This window comes from Eleutherodactylus coqui, chromosome 10, assembly GCF_035609145.1.
Source record: "Eleutherodactylus coqui strain aEleCoq1 chromosome 10, aEleCoq1.hap1, whole genome shotgun sequence".
In the NCBI taxonomy this organism is placed as follows: Eukaryota; Metazoa; Chordata; class Amphibia; order Anura; family Eleutherodactylidae; genus Eleutherodactylus; species Eleutherodactylus coqui.
In genome coordinates, this window is record NC_089846.1 from 78182326 (window position 1) to 78207875 (window position 25550).

Genomic DNA, 25550 nt, shown 5'->3' on the forward strand with positions numbered 1-25550 from the left:
CCATGCCTCAGATCCAGTGCGTGATTATTGTGCTCCACCAACTTGATGAAGCTCCTCTTCCTCGTGCTCCTCTGCAATTGTACCGGTACCTCCTGCTGCTGCTGACCTCTGGCTTCCATTTGCCTACGCTTCTGTCTCATCCGATTGTACTGCATACTGTGACTTCCTGATAACGACTCCCGGCTATCTTGACTATTTTCTAATCACCGGCATGGCTACTACACCTGCAGCTCCAATCCAGCGTCGGTAAGGCATAACAGCAGTTTTGTCATCCAACGCATTTAAAAAGAGTGTTACCCTCTGTGATTGGTCACAGCTGTAGTCTATCAGTGCACTGCCGGCTGCGTGATTGGTCCAGCCAGCAGGGTACTGACCAATCATGAGTCCGGTAGTGTCGGGGAGCGTAGTAGACCAGAAGAGGTGGTAAGTACTATAATCTATCTCTCTATCTCTTTATCTGCCTGTCTCACTATCTCTCTCACATCTATCTGTCTGCCTGTCTCACTATCTCTTTCATATCTATCTGTCTGCCTGTCTGTCTCACTATCTCTCTCCCTGTATATACAGTATAAAATTGAACAATTAAAAAACTCATCAAAAACACAGTTTCTTAAAAACGTATGTGGTCTTTGAATACTGCATGCAGGTTTTTATTGTGTTTTTCTTCATTGTGGTTCAAAAGTACAACAAAAAAACATGAACACAACATAAGGCATTTTTGAATGCATGGTAGAGCATTTGACAGTGCTTTTTAATGCACCTCATCATTGTGATGAGTGATGAGGTGCATTAAAAAATGCAAAAACAGAACAGTAAGTTCTTGAAAATCACAGTGTTAGTAACACCGCATTTAAGCTCAGGTCTGAGTAACCCCACTAACATCAATGGAAGCATTATACTGCAGTTTAAATGGCGCTTGAGGCACAGCACTAATATCGGTAAAAATCGATGTGTTTGCGAGAGTGCTCTATGGGGCTACAAACAAGTTTTCATGTAGTGCAGGAAATACGCCATGTTTGGAAAGATCATTCCAAGGGGCAAGTTAATGTATGAATATTCATTTTTTAGCTGTATGCAGCATGATTTAGGTATGGTACGGGGCTAAGCTTAATTTTTGCACCCATGCCCCTGAGCCTTGTGTTACACCCCTGTGTTCATGGTGTGCCTGCTCCTGTCTGTGCATTCGTCGGAAAGCGTATCCATGCGGTGAGCTGGCATTTGGATTTGCTAAAATATGAGGTGATTCAGAAAAGTTGGAAAGTAAGAGTCTGCAGCTGCTCATACATTATAACGTGTTCCTGGCATGTGCTGTACATGTGAAACAGGCTTTTTTGAGCAAAAAAGGTCAAAATAAATTAATATATAAATTTGGTATTTGCACAAGCCTAATGATAGGCAGAATAATGCCAACATATTTATACTGCAAGGTAAATCACGTACAAAAAGAATGTCAGAATTACTTTCTTTTAACATCGCAGCTCCTAAAATGCAAAAAGAAGCATTCAAAAAACTTTCAGCCCAAAATGGCAAAAAGCAATCCCTTACATAGCATTGTAGATGGAGAAATAAAAAAGTTATGGGGCTCTAAATATGGTGATTATAAATTTTGTTGCAGCGTCTGAGGAGCGGGCCCACAGCCAAGGAGACAGTGCGGTAGATTGAGGCCTTGTCACAGAGCTCTACCATCTCCTCCCCTGGGGGTAGCAAGAGACCCGACGAAGTTACTGCTGGAGAGTTTCACAGGGCAACCCAATAGCGGTTTACCTTAAGTACTATGTCACTTGTGCCACCACCGTTCTGTCCTCTGCGGTGAATCCAGAAGTTAAAAATAAATAGTCCACACACATAGGGATAATGTTTTAGAGCAAAACCAGGAAAGGTTGGTTGAGCTTGTTTACTTGTAGAAACAGTTAAAGTTTAACACTTTACATACGCAAGCAGGGTATCGGTGCAAACACAATAGTGGTGCGACAGGGAGGATTCACAGGATTTCAGACGAGTCCACAGTCCCAGTTATCTGTGGAGTTCTGCTCCTGGCCACTCTCTTTCTCTTTCTCTAGCTTTCTACCGGTCAACACTCACATTTGGAAACGGGCACTCAGCGCCACCTGGCGGTTCCTCTCACTGTCTCAGTCCTCCATCTTAGTTGCCAAAAGGCCTGGGTGATTTGCTCCCAGGGCAGACATTAGGTCATCGTTCAGCCTCTGCCATCTTGGGGGACTGTCGTGCGACAGAGCACACTTTCTTCTGCTCAGTAAAAGTTCTCTTCACCACAAGACATGTACAACTTCTTGCCAGACTTCCCACACTTAGACTCAAACTCCAACTAATTTGCATAGCATCCTTGCAGACACATGTATGAAACATGGTCACATGACACACAACAAGACACATTTTCCAGCCAAAGCCCATTCAGTGCTGCAGAGGTGCAATACACATCAAATTCACTCACATGGAAGACACTGACAATACATAGGCACAAGACAAACACATTCATACTTATGGAGGGGCCCGTTAACTCTGGGCCACTACACTGTCACTTCGCAAAAATAGTAAAATATTTTAACCTACATAAATCTGGTATCACCATAATCATACTGACCTGCAGAATAAAGGTGACGTCATTTAAACTGCACTGTGAACACAATTTAGATGAAGCCTGTAAAACTATAATGGAATTATTGTTTTCCCATTCCCTCCCACAAAAAATTTTTTACACTGTGATGTTCTTGGCACAACTTACATACGCCCCCACATTGTAAACTGACGTGCCAGTAAGATACCAGAGCACTACTACTTCTTATACCCCTAGATGAATACACTAAAGGGTGCAGTTTTTAAAATGGGGTCAATTGTGAGATGGAGGATTCAACTGACTTGTTCCCTTATGGGCTCCGCAGTTTCAACGTGATGCCCAAATTGATTCCAGCATCATCTGCGCCCTTTTCCTTCTGAGCCCTGCCATGCGTCCAAACAGCAGTTTATGTCCACATATGGGACATTTCCGTGCCCAAGAGAAGTCGGGCAACACATGTTATGTTACCTTTTCTCATATGTCGCTTGTGAAAAGATTTTGAAAAAATAGCAATTTTTCATTTTTGTGGTTCAGTGTTAACAACCATCAAACATCTGTGGGGCCAAAACACTCATTATACCCCTTAAAGAATTGCTTGAGGACTCTAGTTACCAAAATAAAAGTCACTTTCGGGGGAAGGGGGGGGGGGGGCAACTCTTCTAAGTACTTCATGGTCTTGTAAATGTGACATGGGGTCCAAAAACGATCGATTCCAGCAGTATCTGCATGGCAAAAACCAAATAGCGCCCCTTCCTCTCTGAACCTCCTCTGTGCCCAAACAGCAGTTTATATCCACATATGAGGTATTTCCACACTCAGGAGAAATCGGTACTAGAGGGGTTACTAGTGGTTTACAGGGGAGAGTATTGAAGGAGTCACCATAACCAGTGGGACACCACAGGGGGCAATATTGAAGGGGTAACTGTTAGTGGTGGGATATCACAGAGGGGCAGTAATGGGGGTATCACCTTTACTAGTGGGATAACAGAGGGGCAGTAATGGAGGGATCACCTTTACTAGTGGGATAACAGAGGGATCAAATTGGAGGGGTCACCATTACTAGTGGGGTACCAAAGGGGGCAATATTGGAGGGGTTACTAATGGGGTACCAAAGGGCTAAGGATTAGAAGGGTCACCGTTACTAGCTGGGCATCACAGGGAGCAGTATTGGGAGGGAACAATGGACCTAGAATTTATTAGCTCAGTTATTAAATTAAAAGCCATGTACCTAATTATTTAAATATTAATTACTTGTTTGCTGGCATGTTTTATTCTTCTACTTTTTCAGTTTTTTTTTCACTCAAATCACTTTTTTTATTATACATTTTATGTAACTATCATGTAATTATCCCCTTGTTTATCAACATATTCCCCATTATATGTACAATGTGTCCCCAGCTAAAATATTGAGGAAGGGGCGCAGCGGCCCTGAAAAGTGTTTATTGTATATTTTATTAATAAAAACAGGAGTTAAGCTTAATAATACGTATCGTGCTTCATTAAGAAAAGGGATTGCACCTACAACCCCTTACTCTAATGATCCCACTGTGAAACTGTTTGCTTATTCGCTTGGGTGAACAATATCATTCTGTGTAACAGGACACTAAGGCTAGATCAGGGGAACACCCCCTAATCACCCTAATACTTTGCAGTCACAGTTAAGTTGTAATTTCCTTAATTTTACAGAGACAAACCTGCCTAGATTGTGGGCCACTCCTTGGAGCACAAATCAGAGCCAAATCAAGACCGTAAAACCCCCACCTAGTTTTACCAGAATATACCTACACAGTGAAAAGATGCAAATAAAGAGGGCTACACCACGTCATGCAGTAAGTAGCAAGAAATAGGCAACCACCCAACATATACCAAAATCTTTGCATCTCATTACTAATATATGGCCAATGAGATGGTCTGGACTAAAGAAATTGTCAGGTGCAATTGCAGCACTATCCCAGGATGGGGCAAAAATTGAGGTGTCTCGCAGACGTAGCAGCTGTCAGTCAATCAACATTGCTTTCTGTGAGTAAGGGCCAAGCAAGACTTCTCCCTGGCCTCCCCTGGCCATCATACAGCAGCATTTGAACCGATGTTAAGCCAGTGGATCCTCTGGTAAGGCGGCATTTTTGGGGGCCGATGTTGAGCAGTGGCAGGCTGGAGATGTTGCAAACAACTACTGCCTGGAGATCGCACCAGGTGGAGGCAGTCTCAACGGGGCCGATGTTAAGCAGGCACGTCAGCTGGCGATGTAGTGTGGGTTTCACAGTGCGCACAGGAGTCGGGTGGCAGGCGTGGTCCAACTCGCCTCTAGCCTATGTTGCAAGCGAGGGTCCATATTTGTTTCAAATGGGATGTAGTGCTGCATTTGGTGTCAGGCTCCCCGATGTATGCCATGTAAATAAAGAAGCTGTGAAGTTTACAGGGGAGAGTATTGAAGGAGTCACCATAACCAGTGGGACACCACAGGGGGCAATATTGGAGGGGTAACTGTTAGTGGTGGGATATCACAGAGGGGCAGTAATAGAGGGATCACCATTACTAGTGGGGTACCAAAGGGGGCAATATTGGAGGCTGCATTTGGTGTCAGGCTCCCCGATGCATGTAAATAAAGAAGCTGTAAATGCCCCAAAATTTTGTTTGCCTCTGCAAAATCCCTACAAGTTATTAGTGAAACTCTTGACGTCATCCCTTTTTGGGTATACAATTGGCAAATAGCTACCCCCAACGCAATATCCTAATAATCCACGCTGGTGTAAACTATTACAAAATCCCTACAACTTATTAGTGAATTTTGTGATGACATAACTTTTTGGTTAAGGAATTGGCATAGCACTAAAGTAATAAGGTCCCTAGAGATGAGCGAACGTACTCGTCCGAGCTTGATACTCGTTCGAGTATTAGCGTGTTCGAGATGCTCGTTACTCGTAACGAGTACCACGCGATGTTCGAGTTACTTTCACTTTCATCTCTGAGACGTTAGCGCACTTTTCTGGCCAATTGAAAGACAGGGAAGGCATTACAACTTCCCCCTGCGTCGTTCAAGCCCTATACCACCCCCCTGCAGTGAGTGGCTGGGGAGATCAGGTGTCACCCGAGTATAAAAATCGGCCCCTCCCGCGGCTCGCCTCAGATGCGTTGTGAGATAGCTGAGGACAGTGCTATAGTGTTGGAGCTGCTGTAGGGAGAGCGTTAGGAGTTAGTGTAGGCTTCAAGAACCCCAACGGTCCTTCTTAGGGCCACATCTAACAGTGTGCAGTAGTGTGGAGGCTGCTTTTAGCAGTGTTGCACTTTTTTTTTTTTTTGGTATATCGGCCGTGCAGAGCATTGCGCCCTGCAGTAATACTACAGGGACAGAAGTGGTGGTTAGGCAGGGAGAGTGTTAGGAGTTAGTGTAGGCTTCAAGAACCCCAACGGTCCTTCTTAGGGCCACATCTAACCGTGTGCAGTAGTGTGGAGGCTGCTTTTAGCAGTGTTGCACTTTTTTTTTTTTTTTGGTATATTGGCCGTGCAGAGCATTGCGCCCTGTAGTAATACTACAGGGATAGAATTGTGTAGGCAGGGCCAGAAGACATATATTATAGCTTGAATATACGCAGTGGTCCTTTAGAAAAAAATATTTGAAAAAAAAGTATTTGGCCTGCCTGTCACTCTGCTCAGTGTTCTGGGTCTGTGTCTGCTGGGGGTAGTAGTTCTCCAAATAAATACGCAGCCAGCTAAGTGTTACAGCAGGCGTGCGCCAAATTATTTCCTGGCTCTGAAATCACCGCTCTGTTGCACTTAATAACAGTGCAACACTGCAGTTCCGTGACACACACATCAGGGACAGAATTGTGTAGGCAGGGCCAGAAGACATATATAGATTGAATATACGCAGTGGTCCTTTTGAAAAAAATATTTAAAAAAAAAATATTTGGCCTGCCTGTCACTCTGCTCAGTGTTCTGGGTCTGTGTCTGCTGGGGGTTGTAGTTCTCCAAATAAATACGCAGCCAGCTAAGTGTTACAGCAGGCGTGCGCCAAATTATTTCCTGGCTCTGAAATCACCGCTCTGTTGCACTTAATAACAGTGCAACACTGCAGTTCCGTGACACACACATCAGGGACAGAATTGTGTAGGCAGGGCCAGAAGACATATATAGATTGAATATACGCAGTGGTCCTTTTGAAAAAAATATTTGAAAAACAAACTATTTGGCCTGCCTGTCACTCTGCTCAGTGTTCTGGGTCTGTGTCTGCTGGGGGTTGTAGTTCTCCAAATAAATACGCAGCCAGCTAAGTGTTACAGCAGGCGTGCGCAAAATTATTTCCTGGCGTTCCGTAAGCGAACTCAGCCTACAACCACAGGCCAATAAGCGGCACATTAAATTACAGTGTTGTGTTTCTGCATTCCTGGTAATACAGCATGCTGAGGGGTAGGGGTAGGCCTAGAGGACGTGGGCGCGGCCGAGGACGCGGAGGCCCTAGTCCGGGTGTGGGCACAGGCCGAGCTCCTGATCCAGGTGTATCGCAGCCGACTGCTGCGGGATTAGGAGAGAGGCACGTTTCTGGCGTCCCCACATTCATAGCACATTTAATGGGTCCACGCGGTAGACCTTTATTAGAAAATGAGCAGTGTGAGCAGGTCCTGTCGTGGATGGCAGAAAGTGCTTCCAGCAACCTATCGTCCATCCAGAGTTCAGCGCCGTTCACTGCTGCAACTCAGAATCCTCTGGCTGCTGCTCCTCCTTCCTCCCAGCCTCCTCACTCCATGAAAATGAGACATTCTGAGGAGCGGGCAGACTCCCAGGAACTGTTCTCGGGCCCCTGCTCAGATTGGGCAGCAGTGGTTCCTCTCCCACCAGAGGAGTTTATCGTGACTGATGCCCAACCATTGCAAAGTTCCCGGGGTCCGGGGGATGAGGCTGGGGACTTCCGGCAACTGTCTCAAGACCTTTCAGTGGGTGAGGAGGACGATGACGATGAGACACAGTTGTCTATCAGTGAGGTAGTAGTAAGGGCATTAAGTCCGAGGGAGGAGCGCACCGAGGATTCTGAGGAAGAGCAGCAGGACGATGAGGTGACTGACCCCACCTGGTTTGCTACGCCTACTGAGGACAGGTCTTCAGAGGGGGCGGCAAGGGCAGCAGCAGGGCAGGTTGCAACAGCCAGTGCGGTGGCCAGGGGTAGAGGCAGGGCCAGACCGAATAATCCACCAACTGTTTCCCAAAGCGCCCCCTCGCGCCATGCCACCCTGCAGAGGCCGAGGTGCTCAAATTTCTGGCAGTTTTTCACTGAGAGTGCAGACGACCGACGAAAAGTGGTGTGCAAACTTTGTCGCGCCAAGATCAGCCGGGGAGCCACCACCACCAGCCTCACCACCACCAGCATGCGCAGACATATGATGGCCAAGCACCCCACAAGGTGGGACGAAGGCCGTTCACCGCCTCCGGTTTGCACCGCTGCCTCTCCCCCTGTGCCCCAACCTGCCACTGAGATCCAACCCCGCTCTGAGGACACAGGCACTACCGTCTCCTGGCCTGCACCCACACCCTCACCTCCGCTGTCCTCGGCCCCATCCACCAATGTCTCTCAGCGCACCGTCCAGCCGTCGCTAGCGCAAGTGTTTGAGCGCAAGCGCAAGTACGCCGCCACGCACCCGCACGCTCAAGTGTTAAACGTGCACATAGCAAAATTTATCAGCCTGGAGATGCTGCCGTATAGGGTTGTGGAAACGGAGTCCTTCAAAAGTATGATGGCGGCAGCGGCCCCACGCTACTCAGTTCCCAGTCGCCACTACTTTTCCCGATGTGCCGTCCCAGCCCTGCACGACCACGTCTCCTGCAACATTGTACGCGCCCTCACCAACGCGGTTACTGCCAAGGTCCACTTAACAACGGACACGTGGACAAGCACAGGCGGGCAGGGCCACTATATCTCCCTGACGGCACATTGGGTGAATTTAGTGGAGGCTGGGACAGAGTCAGAGCCTGGGACCGCTCACGTCCTACCCACCCCCAGAATTGCGGGCCACAGCTCGGTGGTGGTATCTGCAGCGGTGTATGCTTCCTCCACTAAACCACCCTCCTCCTCCTCCTCCTCCTCCTCCTACGCAACCTCTGTCTCGCAATCAAGATGTGTCAGCAGCAGCACGTCGCCAGCAGTCGGTGTCGCGCGGCGTGGCAGCACAGCGGTGGGCAAGCGTCAGCAGGCCGTGCTGAAACTACTCAGCTTAGGAGATAAGAGGCACACGGCCCACGAACTGCTGCAGGGTCTGACAGAGAAGACCGACCGCTGGCTTACGCCGCTGAGCCTACAACCGGGCATGGTCGTGTGTGACAACGGCCGTAACCTGGTGGCGGCTCTGCAGCTCGGCAGCCTCACGCACGTGCCATGCCTGGCCCACGTCTTTAATTTGGTGGTTCAGCGCTTTCTGAAAAGCTACCCTCGCTTGTCAGACCTGCTCGGAAAGGTGCGCCGGCTCTGCGCACATTTCCGCAAGTCCCACACGGACGCTGCCACCCTGCGCACCCTGCAACATCGGTTTAATCTGCCAGTGCACCGACTGCTGTGCGACGTGCCCACACGGTGGAACTCTACGCTCCACATGTTGGCCAGGCTCAATGAGCAGCGTAGAGCTATAGTGGAATACCAACTCCAACATGGGCGGCGCAGTGGGAGTCAGCCTCCTCAATTATTTTCAGAAGAGTGGGCCTGGTTGGCAGACATCTGCCAGGTCCTTGGAAACTTTGGGGAGTCTACCCAGGTGGTGAGTGGCGATGCTGCAATCATTAGCGTCACCATTCCTCTGCTATGCCTCTTGAGAAGTTCCCTGCAAAGCATAAAGGCAGACGCTTTGCACTCGGAAACAGAGCCGGGGGAAGACAGTATGTCGCTGGATAGTCAGAGCACCCTCCTGTCTATATCTCAGTGCGGTGAGGAGGAGAAGGAGGAAGATGAGGAGGAGGGGGAAAACACAGCTTGGCCCACTGGTGAGGGTAGACATGCTGCTGGCCTGTCATCCTTTCAGCGTGTATGGCCTGAGGAGGAGGAGGAGGATCCTGAAAGTGATCTTCCTAGTGAGGACAGCCATGTGTTGCGTACAGGTACCCTGGCACACATGGCTGACTTCATGTTAGGATGCCTTTCTCGTGACCCTCGCGTTACACGCATTCTGGCCACTACGGATTACTGGGTGTACACACTGCTCGACCCACGGTATAAGGAGAACCTTTCCACTCTCATACCCGAAGAGGAAAGGGGTTCGAGAGTGTTGCTATAACACAGGACCCTGGCGGACAAACTGATGGTAAAATTCCCATACGACAGCGCTAGTGGCCGAAGGCGCAGTTCCGAGAGCCAGGTAGCAGGGGAGGCGCGGAGATCAAGCAGGATGTACAGCACAGGCAGCCCAACACTCTTTAAGGCCCTTGACAGCTTTATGGCTCCCCAGCAAGACTGTGTCACCGTTCCCCAGTCACGGCTGAGTCGGCGGGAGCACTGTAAAAGGATGGTGAGGGAGTACGTAGCCGATCGCACGACCGTCCTCCGTGACGCCTCTGCCCCCTACAACTACTGGGTGTTGAAGCTGGACACGTGGCCTGAACTCGCGCTGTATGCCCTGGAGGTGCTTGCTTGTCCTGCGGCTACCGTCTTGTCAGAGAGGGTGTTTAGTGCGGCTGGGGGAATCATCACAGATAAGCGTACCCGCCTGTCAACCGACAGTGCCGACAGGCTAACACTCATCAAGATGAACAAAGCCTGGATTTCCCCAGACTTCTCTTCTCCACCAGCGGACAGCAGCGATGCCTAAGCAATACGTAGGCTGCACCCGCGGATGGAAGCATCGTTCTGTATCCCCATCAAAAACGGGGACCTTTTCGCTTCATCAATCTGTGTATAATATTCCTCCTCCTCCTCCTGCTCCTCCTCCTGAAACCTCACATAATCACGCCGAACGGGCAATTTTTCTTAGGCCCACAAGGCTCAGTCATATAATTTTTCTAAACAATTTTTATACGTTTCAATGCTCATTAAAGCGTTGAAACTTTCACCTCCAACAATTTTTAGTTTAACTGGGCTGCCTCCTGGCCTAGTTACCACTTAAGCCACATTAACCAAAGTGATTAATGGGTTTCACCTGCCCTCTTGGTTGGCCATGGCCAATTTTTCTGATGTACATTAGTACTGTTGATACAGCAATTTTTGTGGGCCCTCGCCTACAGTGTAATCAAATGAATTTTTAGCCCACCTGCATTACAGCTGACGTTACATCCGCTGTGTTGGGCAATGCAATGGGATATTTTTATGTACCGCCGGTGGCTTCCTGGCACCCACCCATGCTGTCGGTCCACACGGAGTTGTAAATGCATCTGTTTCCACTTCTAAAGAACCCCAGTCTGACTGGGGCATGCAGTGTGGGCCGAAGCCCACCTGCATTAAGCATGACATTACTACCTCAGCTGTGTTGGGCAATGCAATGGGATATTTTTATGTACCGCCGGTGGGTTCCAGGGAGCCACCCATGCTGTCGGTCCACAGGGAGTTGTAAATGCATCTGTTTCCACTTCGAAAGAACCCCAGTCTGACTGGGGCATGCAGTGTGGGCCGAAGCCCACCTGCATTAAACATGACATTACTACCTCAGCTGTGATGGGCACTGCAATGGGATATTTTTATGTACCGCCGGTGGCTTCCTGGCACCCACCCATGCTGTGGGTCCACACGGAGTTGTAAATGCATCTGTTTCCACTTCTAAAGAACCCCAGTCTGACTGGGGCATGCAGTGTGGACCGAAGCCCACCTGCATTAAGCACGACATTACTACCTCAGCTGTGATGGGCACTGCAATGGGATACAGTTATGTTCCAGGGAGCCACCCATGCTGTGGGTGCACACGGAATTCCCATTGCGGAGTTGTACCTGCCTGTGACTATTTATAAAAAAAACGCAGTCTGACTGGGGCGTGCAGACACCTTGACAGAATGAATAGTGTGTGGCACATAGGTTCCCCATTGCTATGCCCACGTGTGCAGCTCCAGATGGAGGTGGCACAGGATTGGATTTCTCATTGCTTCTGTACAGCATTGTGGGCTATCGCCCCGCCCATTTTAAAGAGGGTCACTGCCTAGCCGTGCCAACCCTCTGCAGTGTGTGCCTGCTTTTCCTGTGGCAGACGCCCTTATAAATGGACATGAGGGTGGCGTGGCATGAGGGCAGCTGAAGGCTGGGCAGGGACAGTTTGGTGTGCGCTGTGGACACTGGGTCGAGGGGGGGGGGGAATTGGCAGCATGTAACCCAGGAGAAGTGGCAGCGGAGTGTCATGCAGGCAGTGATTGTGCTTTGTTGGAGGTAGTGTGGTGCTTAGCTAAGGTATGCATTGCTAATGAGGGCTTTTCAGAAGTAAAAATTGTTGGGGGGGGGCACTCTTGCCGCTATTGTGGCTTAATAGTGGGACCTGGGAACTTGAGATGCAGCCCAACATGTAGCCCCTCGCCTGCCCTATCCGTTTCTGTGTCGTTCCCATCACTTTCTTGAATTGCCCCGATTTTCACAAATGAAAACCTTAGCGAGCATCGGCGATATACAAAAATGCTCGAGTCGCCCATTGACTTCAATGGGGTTCGTTACTTGACGGCAACGGGCTGCTGCTGACACATCTTGATTGCGAGACAGAGGTTGCGTAGGAGGAGGAGGAGGAGGGTGGTTTTCTGGAGGAAGCATACACCGCCGCAGATACCAACACCGAGCTGGGGCCCGCAATTCTGGGGGTGGGTAGGACGTGAGCGGTCCCAGGCTCTGACTCTGTCCCAGCCTCCTCTAAATTCACCCAATGTGCCGTCAGGGAGATATAGTGGCCCTGCCCGCCTGTGCTTGTCCACGTGTCTGTTGTTAAGTGGACCTTGCCAGAAACCACGTTGGTGAGGGCGCGTACAATGTTGCGGGAGACGTGGTCGTGCAGGGCTGGGACGGCACATCGGGAAAAGTAGTGGCGACTGGGAACTGAGTAGCACGGGGCTGCCGCCGCCATCATACCTTTGAAAGCCTTCGTTTCCACAACCCTGTACGGCAGCATCTCCAGGCTGATAAATTTGGCTATGTGCACGTTTAACGCTTGAGCGTGCGGGTGCGTGGCAGCGTACTTGCGCTTGCGCTCCAACACTTGCGCTAGCGACGGCTGGACGGTGCGCTGAGAGACATTGGTGGATGGGGCCGAGGACAGCGGAGGTGAGGGTGTGGGTGCAGGCCAGGAGACGGTAGTGCCTGTGTCCTGAGAGGGGGGTTGGATGTCAGTGGCAGGTTGGGGCACAGGGGGAGAGGCAGTGGTGCAAACTGGAGGCAGTGAACGGCCTTCATCCCACCTTGTGGGGTGCTTGGCCATCATATGCCTGCGCATGCTGGTGGTGGTGAGGCTGGTGGTCGTGGCTCCCCGGCTGATCTTGGCGCGACAAAGGTTGCACACCACTGTTCGTCGGTCGTCTGCAGTCTCAGTGAAAAACTGCCAGACCTTTGAGCACCTCGGCCTCTGCAGGGTGGCATGGCGCGAGGGGGCGCTTTGGGAAACAGTTGGTGGATTATTCGGTCTGGCCCTGCCCCTACCCCTGGCCACCGCACTTCCTCTTCCAACCTGCCCTGCTGCTGCACTTGCCTCCCCCTCTGAAGACCTGTCCTCAGTAGGCGTAGCAAACCAGGTGGGGTCAGTCACCTCATCGTCCTGCTGCTCTTCCTCCGAATCCTCTGTTCGCTCCTCCCTCGGACTTACTCCAATTACTACTACCTGAGTGATAGACAACTGTGTCTCATCGTCATCGTCCTCCTCACCCACTGAAAGCTCTTGAGACAGTTGCCGGAAGTCCCCAGCCTCATCCCCCGAACCCCGGGAACTTTCCAAAGGTTCGGCATCGGTCACGACAAACTCCTCCGGTGGGAGAGGAACCATTGCTGGCCATTCTGGGCAGGGGCCCGGGAACAGTTCCTGGGAGTCTGCCTGCTCCTCAGAATGTGTCATTGTAATTTTGTGAGGAGGCTGGGAGGAAGGAGGAGCAGCAGCCAGAGGATTCAGAGTTGCAGCAGTGGACGGCGCAGAATTCTGGGTGGTCGATAGATTGCTGGATGCACTTTCTGCCATCCACGACAGGACCTGCTCACACTGCTCATTTTCTAATAAAGGTCTACCGCGTGGACCCATTAATTGTGAGATGAATGTGGGGACGCCAGAAACGTGCCTCTCTCCTAATCCCGCAGCAGTCGGCTGCGATACACCTGGATCAGGAGCTCGGCCTGTGCCCACACCCTGACTTGGGCCTCCGCGTCCTCGCCCGCGTCCACGTCCTCTAGGCCTACCCCTACCCCTCAGCATGCTGTATTACCAGTAGTGCAGAAACAGAACGCTGTAATTAAATGTGCCGCTTATTGGCCTGTGGTTGTAGGCTGACTTCCCTTACGGAACGCACAGCAGATCCAGGAAACAATTTTGCGCAAGGCTGCTGTAACGCTTAGCTGCATATTAATTAGGACTACTACCCCCAGCAGATAGATACTGTAGGCAGCGTATAATATTATGTATACTCTTTCCCTCTGGCGGGATGACGGCGCTGATGTAACAGAGACAGCACATCCAGGAAACAATTTTGCGCAAGCCTGCTGTAACGCTTAGCTGCGTATTAATTACGACTACTACCCCCAGCAGATAGATACTGTAGGCAGCGTTTAATATTATGTATACTGTTTCCCTCTGGCGGGATGACGGCGCTGATGTAACAGAGACAGCAGATCCAGGAAACAATTTTCCGCAAGGCTGCTGTAACGCTTAGCTGCGTATTAATTAGGACTACTACCCCCAGCAGATAGATACTGTAGGCAGCGTATAATATTATGTATACTGTTTCCCTCTGGCGGGATGACGGCGCTGATGTAACAGAGACAGCAGATCCAGGAAACAATTTTTCGCAAGCCTGCTGTAACGCTTAGCTGCGTATTAATTAGGACTACTACCCCCAGCAGATAGATACTGTAGGCAGCGTATAATATTATGTATACTGTTTCCCTCTGGCGGGATGACGGCGCTGATGTAACAGAGACAGCAGATCCAGGAAACAATTTTGCGCAAGGCTGCTGTAACGCTTAGCTGCGTATTAATTAGGACTACTACCCCCAGCAGATAGATACTGTAGGCAGTGTATAATATTATGCATACTGTTTCCCTCTGGCGGGATGACAGCGCTGATGTAACAGAGACAGCAGATCCAGGAAACAATTTTGCGCAAGCCTGCTGTAGCGCTTAGCTGCGTATTAATTAGGACTACTACCCCCAGCAGACACGCAGTAAACTGAAGACGGTCACAGGCAGCCCAAATATAGTATTTTTCCCCAATTTTTTGGAAAAAGTCCACTGCCTATATAGCCTGAATATTGCTTTCCCTGCCTCACCAGTACTGGCCCTATACTCTGTACAATGACTGCAGACTGCGGACGCAATGCTCTGCAGGGCCGATGTACAAAAAAAAATTGTGCAACACTGCTAAAAGCAGCCTCAACAGTACTGCACACGGTCAGATGTGGCCCTAAGAAGGACTGTTGGGGTTTTTGAAGCCTAAAATCACTCCTAACGCTCTCCCTATAGCAGCTCCGGCTCCAGCAGCACTTTCCCTGATCTCTGTCAGAATGCATCTGTGGCGAGCCGCGGGAGGGGCCGATTTATATACTCGAGTGACACCTGATCTCGCCAGCCACTCACTGCAGGGGTGTGGTATAGGGCTTGAACGTCGCAGGGGGAAGTTGTAATGCCTTCCCTGTCTTTCTATTGGCCAGAAAAGCGCGCTAACGTCTCAGAGATGAAAGTGAAAGTAACTCGAACATCGCGTGGTGCTCGCCTCTAGTATCGAGCATCTCGAACACGCTAATACTCGAACGAGTATCAAGCTCGGACGAGTACGTTCACTCATCTCTAATCATGACCGTTTGGTGGCAGGTGAGGCCTGGGCACTCCTAGGAGGACATTGCCACGATTGGATGATGGGCTGCCTGTATTCTTGGTATAAATAAAGTGTGGCTTCTGGCACAAATATTTTTCCAAAAATAGGCTGCATGTGAGTTTTTCTTTGTTTATGGCACACGACCGTAGGGAGCCTCCAGTCAGTGTTTAGGGAGTCGAAGATAGCCTGGGGGTATAGCAAGGCTTTTCCGTTAATCATAATACACGTCTGCTGCTGCAGTACATCATAATTAGTGTTACTTGTGATTGCAAGAATCACCAACATGTAGGCTAGGTGCAGAAAGGACAGGCGTGTTGGCTTGGCAGTGCTGCCTTGCAGTGTAGGGTTTGGGTCTGACCTTGATGGTGATTTGAGCCTGGGATCCCACCATTGCAGGGCAGCAGTGCTAACCACTAGGTCACCACCACTATCTCCACTGCTGTTCAAGAGATAGTTTGCAGGTCAAATTAGAGAACCTGATTTTTACTCTTACTGATTTTTATGGAAGTCGAAAACGGGAGTTTTGGTTCATATAGTTTCCCTGAAAATAAACCCTACCCTGATTTTTCTGGAGGCTTGAAATATAAGCCCTAGCCTCAGTACATAAAAAAGGAATACTTACCTAGCAGGCTTGGTCTGGGTTGTCCTGCTGCTGTCTGAAGCTCCGGGGTGCGTTCTGCAGTCCTCGTTCACCCACAGAAGATCACTTCCTGGTTACGAAATTTATAAATCCCACCTCCAGGAGGCAATGGCTCTGATTGGTTCGTAAGCGCTGCTCAGGCAATCAATGCAGCGATCGATGAACCAATGCAATGGCTGCGATTGGTTCATCGAGCGCTGCATTGATTGGCAGAGCATCGGTCGAAGAACCAATCACAGCCATTGCAGAGTAGGTCGGATTTATGATTTGGCCAATCAATGCTGCAGCTCAGCACATTGGAGCTCCAGAGGGCAGCAGGAGGGACCTGGACCGAGCCTGCTAGGTAAGTATAAGACCCTTTGGGGCAAAAATTAATATAAGATAGGGTCTTATTTTTGCAGGAATACAGCTTATTGTGGAAAAAACTTGCTTTTTATTTTCTTTATGGTGCTTGAATAATACAGAGAACGCGTTTCGGTTTATTCAGAGCCAGAAGTAGCCGGATGGCAACAGCTTGTGAGTATACTTGCTTGCGGAACTGAGGCTTGCAGCACATGAAGATAAGGTGGGACTTTTGTTTTTGGTCTTATTTTTGCCTTGTCACTCCCAAGCCAATTATTTCAATAATTACTCAACACTTATGACAATACACACGTTCACTGCTGCAGAAGATTGTAACATAATCTCATCTTTTGCCGAACGTCATAATACACCCCAGCTGCTGTGTAACATACATTATTTTGTGTGGGAGAGTTGGAGAGGAGTCAGGGGTAGTAGTGCTGTACTACCACCCCTCTAAAGTACCTGTACAAGTCCAAATAAATACTTATTGAACAATAAAGTACCTGTACAAGGACTATCAGCCCAATAATCACTCAATGGAGCGAATGCAAACGACAGTTCTGTGTAAACGTGGCCACTAACAGAGTAACGATTGATAATTCGCTCACTGCTCGCCAGTCGTTTTGTTTCAGCTCACCTAAAAAAAAATATTTGCTGGTTGATTAAAGGTCGACTGGAGTAAAGTTGCAGTCGTTCGTACTTTTACGACTTATGGATGAATTTGCAAGGAGATTCCTTCTAGGAATGATATGTTGGCAAACAACAAATACTCCATGTAAAAGCCAACAGCGACTGTTGTTCGTAGGCTTCAGCGACTTTCTGAGCGACTATCTGAATGATATGGTTGCTCCGTGTAACTCACTGACACAACGCAGGGATAAGGTTGGAAGTCACTATCAGTGCATCGACTATAAATATATATTACTCCTCCCGAAGACCTAATGTTACTGTGACTCACCGAGACCCAGCAGCTGCTGCAGCCCCCTGAGCACATGGAGGGTGGACAGAGAGTAGACACTGCCAGGTACACTGCAATTAAAGGGAACTGGTCACCATCTACAGAACTGTGTAAAAGTTTTAGGCAGGTGTGGAAAAATGCTGCAGAGTAAGGATGCTTGCAGAAATAGACGGATTAATAGTTTATTCTTGTCAATTGACTAAATAAAAAGTGACTGAACAAATAAAAAAGGTAAAATCAATATTCGATGTGACCACCATTTACCTTCACAACAACATCCGTTCTTCTTGGCATACTTGCACACAGTTGTTGAAGGCACTCGGCAGGGAGGTTGTTCCAGACATCTTGGAGAACTAAACGCAGATCTTCTGTAGATGTCGGCTCCCTCCAATACTTCTGTCTCTTCATGTAATTAGGGTTGCCACCTGCCTGGCTGGTATTTTTTTTTTACCAGCCATATTACAGGCCGGTATTTTAGTCAGGCTGCTGTGTCCCCTGCTAGGATGAAGAACACATCTGCCACATGCGGCATATGCTTTCTTCATCCTCGCGGGGAATGAAGAATTCCCTACCGCAGCTGTCACAGATGACATTTATATGGCTGCTGTGGCTAATGTAATCCAGAACCTTGTATTACTGTTACGTTCGTGTGAACTAGTGAGCACCGGACCCACATGAACGATACCAGGATCGCCAACACCAGGTGAAACAACCACCAATTAGCACCTCTACCTATCTTCTACAAAGGAAGATGACCAAGGACCTACCTGAGCAGGACATTGCCCCAATGGGGGGTGCCCAGCGGTCTTTGGATTTGGGTCCTTGCTGCCCCTAGGAACCCACGCACCCAGGCTAGGAAGCATACACATGCTACCACCGACAAGGACAACTGGACAAGATAAGAAGACACAAACACAAACCTTACTTACAGCTACCACACATAGAACCTGCTCACACCACACAAAGTGACATTAAAACAGAGAAAGCTGAACACAACCACACCTGGGAAGACAGCTTTTATGTGTACTGACCTAGAGTGATTGACTGCCTGGAGACGCACATATGCCCAGCCAGCACAATCACCCACACCTGAGCAGGAAAGCTCCAGAGAACCTCTAGTACTAGAGATCTCAGGAGACAGATGTGACAATTATGTCTTTATTTATGTAAAAGAGTGTGTGGTTTAGTCCAAGGGGACCTAGCTCTACAATACCCTCATCATGCTGCAGAACATATTTGGAGCCAATCAGAAGCCTCCCTGATGGTATTGCATGATTGATAAGTATCTGCCTGTATTTCTCACCATTGAGCACACCATTAATCCTGACCAAATGCACAACTCAGTTGGCTGAAATGCAGCCCCAAACATGCAAAGAACCTCCACCATGCTACACTGCTGCCTGCAGACACTCATTATTGTACCGCTCTCCTCCATGCTTCACTGCTGCCTGCAGACACTCATTATTGTACCGCTCTCCACTGTGCTTCACTGCTGTCTGCGGACACTCATTATTGTACCGCTCTCCACTGTGCTTCACTGTTGTCTACAGACACTCATTATATCGCTCTCCACTGTGCTTCACTGCTGTCTGCAGACACTCATTATTATACCGCTCTCCACTGTGCTTCACTGCTGCCTGCAGACACTCATTATTGTACCGCTCTCCACTGTGCTTCACTGCTGCCTGCAGACACTCATTATTCTACAGCTTTCATCCATGCTTTACTGCTGTCTGCAGACACTCATTATTCTACAGCTTTCATCCATGCTTTACTGCTGCCTGCAAACACTCATTATTGTACCGCTCTCCACTGTGGTTCACTGCTACCTGCAGACACTCATTATTGTACAGCTCTCCTCCATGCTTCACTGCTACATGCAGACACTCATTATTGTACCGCTCATTATTAACAGTCCACCAGCGCCTGCACGGAGGCAAATTATTGTGGATTTAAAGCAGTAAAAGTGATTAATTGCGGATTGACTGTACTGTTCACCGATATAATTTCTGCTATCATCTGCATCACAAAAGAAAGAAAAAATGATAATTATGTTTATTTTACTGAACCCTGGCTTGGTGTGATTAATTCATCAGCTTCATCACCCATTACATTTCGTGCTGTAAAGCACTGGTGTCACGAACAAATTAGTAGGAATAGTAAACATATTCCGCAACAACAATCATTTTTCATGCCACATAGAAGCCGGTGTTGGAACTACCCCAGTCACCATAACCATCTGCCCCTCCACAACGTATTTTAACCTACATATGAAAAGCTAATGATGTTTCGAAGACAAAGGGCAGTCACAGCAAATATTGATTTAGATTTCTCTTTTGTTCAGTCACTTTGCATTTTGTTAATTAAAGGGGTTGTCTCGCGAAACCAAGTGGGGTTATACACTTCTGTATGGCCATATCAATGCACTTTGTAATGTACATCGTGCATTAAATATAAGCCATACAGAAGTTATTCACTTACCTGCCCCGTTGCTAGCGTCCCCGTCGCCATGGCTCCGTCTAATTTCGCTGGCTCCTTGCTTTTTTAGACGCGCTTGTGCTGTGCGGTCTTCTGCCTGGTGAATGGGGCCGCTCGTGCCGGAGAGCTGGTCACAGCGTCGTCATCGTAGCTCCACCTCCGTCACGTGGTGCCGATCAGCCAATGAGGTGGCTGTATCGGCAGTGGAACGCGGAAGACAGAAGAAGAAACTCCACGGTGCACCATGGGAAGACCCGCGGTGCTGCAGAACGCTGATGCAGGTAAGTGCAATGTGCTTGTTAAAAACTAACACATGCTTTCTTTTTCACAGGACATAATGCAGGGGTCCATTTAAAAAAAAAAAAAAACGCTTTCGCCGCGAGACAACCCCTTTAACCAAAATAAACAATTAACACTTTTATTTTTGGAAGCATACGTGGGCTGCATTCACACGAACGTATATGGGCTCGGTTTTCACTCCGAGCCGATATACGTCGTCCTCATCTGCAGGGGGGGGGGGGATGCAGGAGCAGGAACTGAGCTCCCGCCCCCTTTCTGCCTCCTCTCCACCCCTCTGCACTATTTGCAATGAAAGGAGGCAGGATGTGGGCGGGGCAAATTCTCCTCACTTAGCCCCGCCCTGCCTCCTTTCATTGCAAATAGTGCAGAGGGGTGGAGAGGAGGCAGAGAGGGGGCGGGAGCTCAGTTCCTGCTCCTGGCTCTTCCATCCCCCCCCCCCCCTACAGATGAGGACGACGTATATCGGCTCGGCGTGAAAACCGAGCCGATATACGTTCATGTGAATCGAGCCTTACTTTGCTTTATTTTTTCTACACCTGCCTAACACTTTGACTAAGTCGTGGTGCTAGGAGTCTAGGGATGTAGTTTTTATACTCCGTCAGCTCTCCATTTCTATATTGTCATCTGCTGACATCAGCATCAACGGGCTCATCTCTGTAGACTGTGCGTTCGCGCTCCCATAGAGAGTAATGTACGCAGATGCAGCCTGCAGAGATAAAACCTTGACTTCCACAGGAGACAGGAGCTGGGTGAGTAGAAAAGCTACATCCCTGGACGCTTTGAACCTGTCCAGAGAGTAGCACACCCTTGGAGTCAGTTATAGGGCAGGTTTGAAGTAGTCCAGAGTTTATTCTACTCATCCAGCCACTCCAAACAGAATTTGAAACCAGAGGATTGCTTTACATACAGCTCATTCTAAAAGATGTTCATATAAATAACCCTCCCACTGGTTTTATTTTGCAAAAGTATTTTTTTAAATCACATATAAAGTATTATCACAATCACAATGACCTGTACGGTAAAGATAACACATTATTTAAACAGTAACATTAAAATGCAAAGGAAAACAAAAACTGGAATTTTATTCCATTCAAAAAAATAAAAGTAAATTATTAAATTACTTTTACCTCTATAGAGTTCTATTGAAAAATCCGGCATAAGGGAGCCCCCATACAGCTACATAACGGAAGAATAAAAAGTTATGGCTCTCGGAATGCAGTGACATAAAAAAAATTTTTCCACAAAACCTCACATATTTGATATCCAGGTTACTATGGTCAATAGCAGGAAAATAAATGTAGTCTTTGCAGCATCCAAAGTGGTAAAATTAAATCTTCTTTATTCCTCCATAAAAGTACAGTAACTAGCAACGTTTCGCCTGTTTACAGAAAGAAATAGGTCTTTGTCAAGCTCAGTTAGCTGTAATAAAACTCACATTTAGGCTGCATTCCCACGAACGTATATTGGCTCGGTTTTCACAACGAGCCAATATACGTCGTTCTCATGTGCAGGGGGGGGGGGGGGGAGGATGGAAGAGCCAGGAGCAGGAACTGAGCTCCCGGGCCCTCTCTGTCTCCTCTCTGCCCCATTGCACTATTTGCAATGAAAGGAGGCAGGACAGGGCGGGGCTAAGTTCCGAGAATTAGCCCCTCCCCCGACCGCCTCTCCCCATTAGAAATAGTGCAGAGGGGCGGAGAGAAGGCAGGGAGGGGGCGGGAGCTCAGTTCCTGCTCCCCGCTCTTCCATCCTACCCCCCCCCCCTTCGCACATGAGGACGACGTATATCGGCTCGGCGTGAAAACCGAGCCGATATACGTTTGTGGGAATGCAGCCTGAGGCTGGATTCAGACGAACGTATATCGGCTGGGTTTTCATGCCCAGCCGATATACGTCGTCTCTCTCTCTGCAGGGGGAGAGCCTGGAAGAGCCAGGAGCAGTGCTCTGAGCTCCCGCCCCCTCTCTGCCTCCTCTCCGCCCCTTGCATTATTTGCAATGGGGAGAGGCGGGACGGGGGGCGGGACTAATTCTCTGGACTTAGCCCCGCCCCCTCCTTTCATTGCAAATAGTGCAGAGGGGCGGAGAGGGGGTGGAGAGGGGGCAAGAGCTCAGAGCACTGCTCCCGGCTCTTCCATTCTCCCCCCCCCCCTGAATCGTCTGAATCCACCCTAAGGCTGGATTCACACGAATGTATATCAGCTCGGTTTTCACGCTGAGCCAATATACGTCCTCCTCATCTGCAGGGGGGGGGAGGATGGAAGAGCCAGGAGCAGGAACTGAGCTCCCGCACACTCTCTGTCTCCTCTCCGCCCCTCTGCACTATTTGCAATGAAAGGAGGCAGAATGGGGGCGGGGCTAAGTTTAGAGAATTAGCCCCGTCCCGCCTCTCCCCATTGCAATTAGTGCAGAGGGGCGGAGAGGAGGCAGAGAGGGGGCGGGAGCTCAGTTCCTGCTCCTGGCTCTTCCATCCTCCCCCATCCTGCCGATGAGGATGACGTTTATCGGCTCGGCGTGAAAACCAAGCCGATATACGTTCATGGGAATGCAGCCTAAATGTGAGTTTTATTACAGCTAACTGAGCTTGACAAAGACCTATTTCTTTCTGTAAACGGTCAAAACTCACATTTAGGCTGCATTCCCACGAACGTATATTGGCTCTGTTTTCACACCGAGCCAATATACGTCGTTCTCATGTGCAGGGGGGGGGAGGATGGAAGAGCCAGGAGCAGGAACTGAGCTCCCGCGCCCTCTCTGTCTCCTCTCTGCCCCATTGCACTATTTGCAATGAAAGGAGGCAGGACAGGGCGGGGCTAAGTTCCGAGAATTAGCCCCTCCCCCGACCGCCTCTCCCCATTAGAAATAGTGCAGAGGGGCGGAGAGGAGGCAGGGAGGGGGCGGGAGCTCAGTTCCTGCTCCCCGCTCTTCCATCCTACCCCCCCTGCACACGAGGACGATGTATATCGGCTCGGCGTGAAAACCGAGCCGATATACGTTTGTGGGAATGCAGCCTGAGGCTGGATTCAGACGAACGTATATCGGCTGGGTTTTCATGCCCAGCCGATATACGTCGTCTCTCTCTCTGCAGGGGGAGAGCCTGGAAGAGCCAGGAGCAGTGCTCTGAGCTCCCGCCCCCTCTCTGCCTCCTCTCCGCCCCTTGCATTATTTGCAATGGGGAGAGGCGGGACGGGAGCGGGACTAATTCTCTGGACTTAGCCCCGCCCCCCTCCTTTCATTGCAAATAGTGCAGAGGGGCGGAGAGGGGGTGGAGAGGGGGCAAGAGCTCAGAGCACTGCTCCCGGCTCTTCCATTCTCCCCCCCCCCCCTGAATCGTCTGAATCCACCCTAAGGCTGGATTCACACGAATGTATATCAGCTCGGTTTTCACGCTGAGCCAATATACGTCCTCCTCATCTGCAGGGGGAGAGCCTGGAAGAGCCAGGAGCAGTGCTCTGAGCTCCCGCCCCCTCTCTGCCTCCTCTCCGCCCCTTGCATTATTTGCAATGGGGAGAGGCGGGACGGGAGCGGGACTAATTCTCTGGACTTAGCCCCGCCCCCCTCCTTTCATTGCAAATAGTGCAGAGGGGCGGAGAGGGGGTGGAGAGGGGGCAAGAGCTCAGAGCACTGCTCCCGGCTCTTCCATTCTCCCCCCCCCCCTGAATCGTCTGAATCCACCCTAAGGCTGGATTCACACGAATGTATATCAGCTCGGTTTTCACGCTGAGCCAATATACGTCCTCCTCATCTGCAGGGGGGGGAGGATGGAAGAGCCAGGAGCAGGAACTGAGCTCCCGCACACTCTCTGTCTCCTCTCCGCCCCTCTGCACTATTTGCAATGAAAGGAGGCGGAATGGGGGTGGGGCTAAGTTTAGAGAATTAGCCCCGTCCCGCCTCTCCCCATTGCAATTAGTGCAGAGGGGCGGAGAGGAGGCAGAGAGGGGGCGGGAGCTCAGTTCCTGCTCCTGGCTCTTCCATCCTCCCCCATCCTGCAGATGAGGATGACGTTTATCGGCTCGGCGTGAAAACCAAGCCGATATACGTTCGTGGGAATGCAGCCTAAATGTGAGTTTTATTACAGCTAACTGAGCTTGACAAAGACCTATTTCTTTCTGTAAACGGTCAAAACATTTCTATTTACTGTACCTTTATGGAGGAATAAAGAAGATTTAATTTTACCACTTTGGATGCTGCCAAGACTACATTTATTTTCCTGTGATTGCTGTGGAGGTGTGATCCAACCTCCATCTTGGCTCTGCATTTTGCACTCCCGGCCTTTTTCTAGGCAGTGAACGCCACCCGGTACTCCTGATATCGGATGTAAGGGTATCTGCTGCTGGTGACTGAATTATTAGTTACTATGGTGAAAAGCAATAGAATGGCGCGATCCTCCTGAAAGGCTATGTGACTCTGGGTTACGTATGTCATAAAGGTACCAACCTATAGATGAATGGTAACGTTATTTATGCTGCACAGTGAACGACGTAAAATTTGAAAAACACCAAAATATTATTGAGGAATTGTTGCTTTTTTCTATTTCCCCTTGGAAAAAGTTGCAAAAAGTTAAGTTATTAGTTATTTATGCCCCGAAATGGAGCTATTGAAAAATATTTGTCCAGTAAAAAACAAGCACTCTACTGTTAAATTGATTTTAAAAACCCTTATGGCTTTCAAAATGTGGAGAAGAAAAAAAACAAAATAAATAGTTCGTTCATTACGGGATTAAGCCAAACGATTACTGAACGCAGTCACAATGCTCAAACAACCGGCAGTGACAGAAAGCGATCTAAAACCACATCATATATAATATAATGCTTAATAATGTAGCGGACACTTCGCTACACACTCACCACAATATCCTGCAGTCACAGCCAGACGTTTCCGATCAGGACTCAGAGTGTTCTCTATCCCACGTGTGAAATAGTAAACTGACAATAGAAGTAGCATTAATATATAGAACGTACACAAGGAGAGGGCTGTGCACTGATTGGACCGCTGCTGGTAAGGCAGAATAACTAATTAGTGAAAGCGAAACTGTGGGGTGACTCAGAAGACAGGTTTTAAAAGTGTTTTCTCAATTTGAAAAAAAAAAAACAGTCAAAACATGTATCCATGCCTCACTTGATGAGCCCATTGAAGTAAAAGAAGTGAAAGCAGTGGTGTAGCTATAGGGGTCGCAGTTATACATCTCATGTATACAGTAATATGAACCATACGAATATAACCTGGGCATCTCCTGTATATAATTATATATGTATAGCTGGTATAAATTATACATCTCCTATATATAGTGATATGGAGCATGCTGGTATAACCTGGGC

At 49.0% G+C, this 25550-nt stretch overlaps 1 protein-coding gene across 3 annotated transcripts in view; it reads right to left on the reverse strand.

Moving 5' to 3' along the window:
* LOC136579771 (class I histocompatibility antigen, F10 alpha chain-like) overlaps positions 1-25279 on the reverse strand; it is an 87766-nt gene extending 62487 nt beyond the window's left edge. For all 3 annotated transcript variants that reach the window (XM_066579835.1, XM_066579836.1, XM_066579837.1), the window contains exon 1: positions 25080-25279. The gene's annotated coding sequence lies outside the window, so the exon portion shown is untranslated. The remainder of the gene's footprint in view (positions 1-25079) is intronic.
* Positions 25280-25550: the final 271 nt, after the last annotated feature.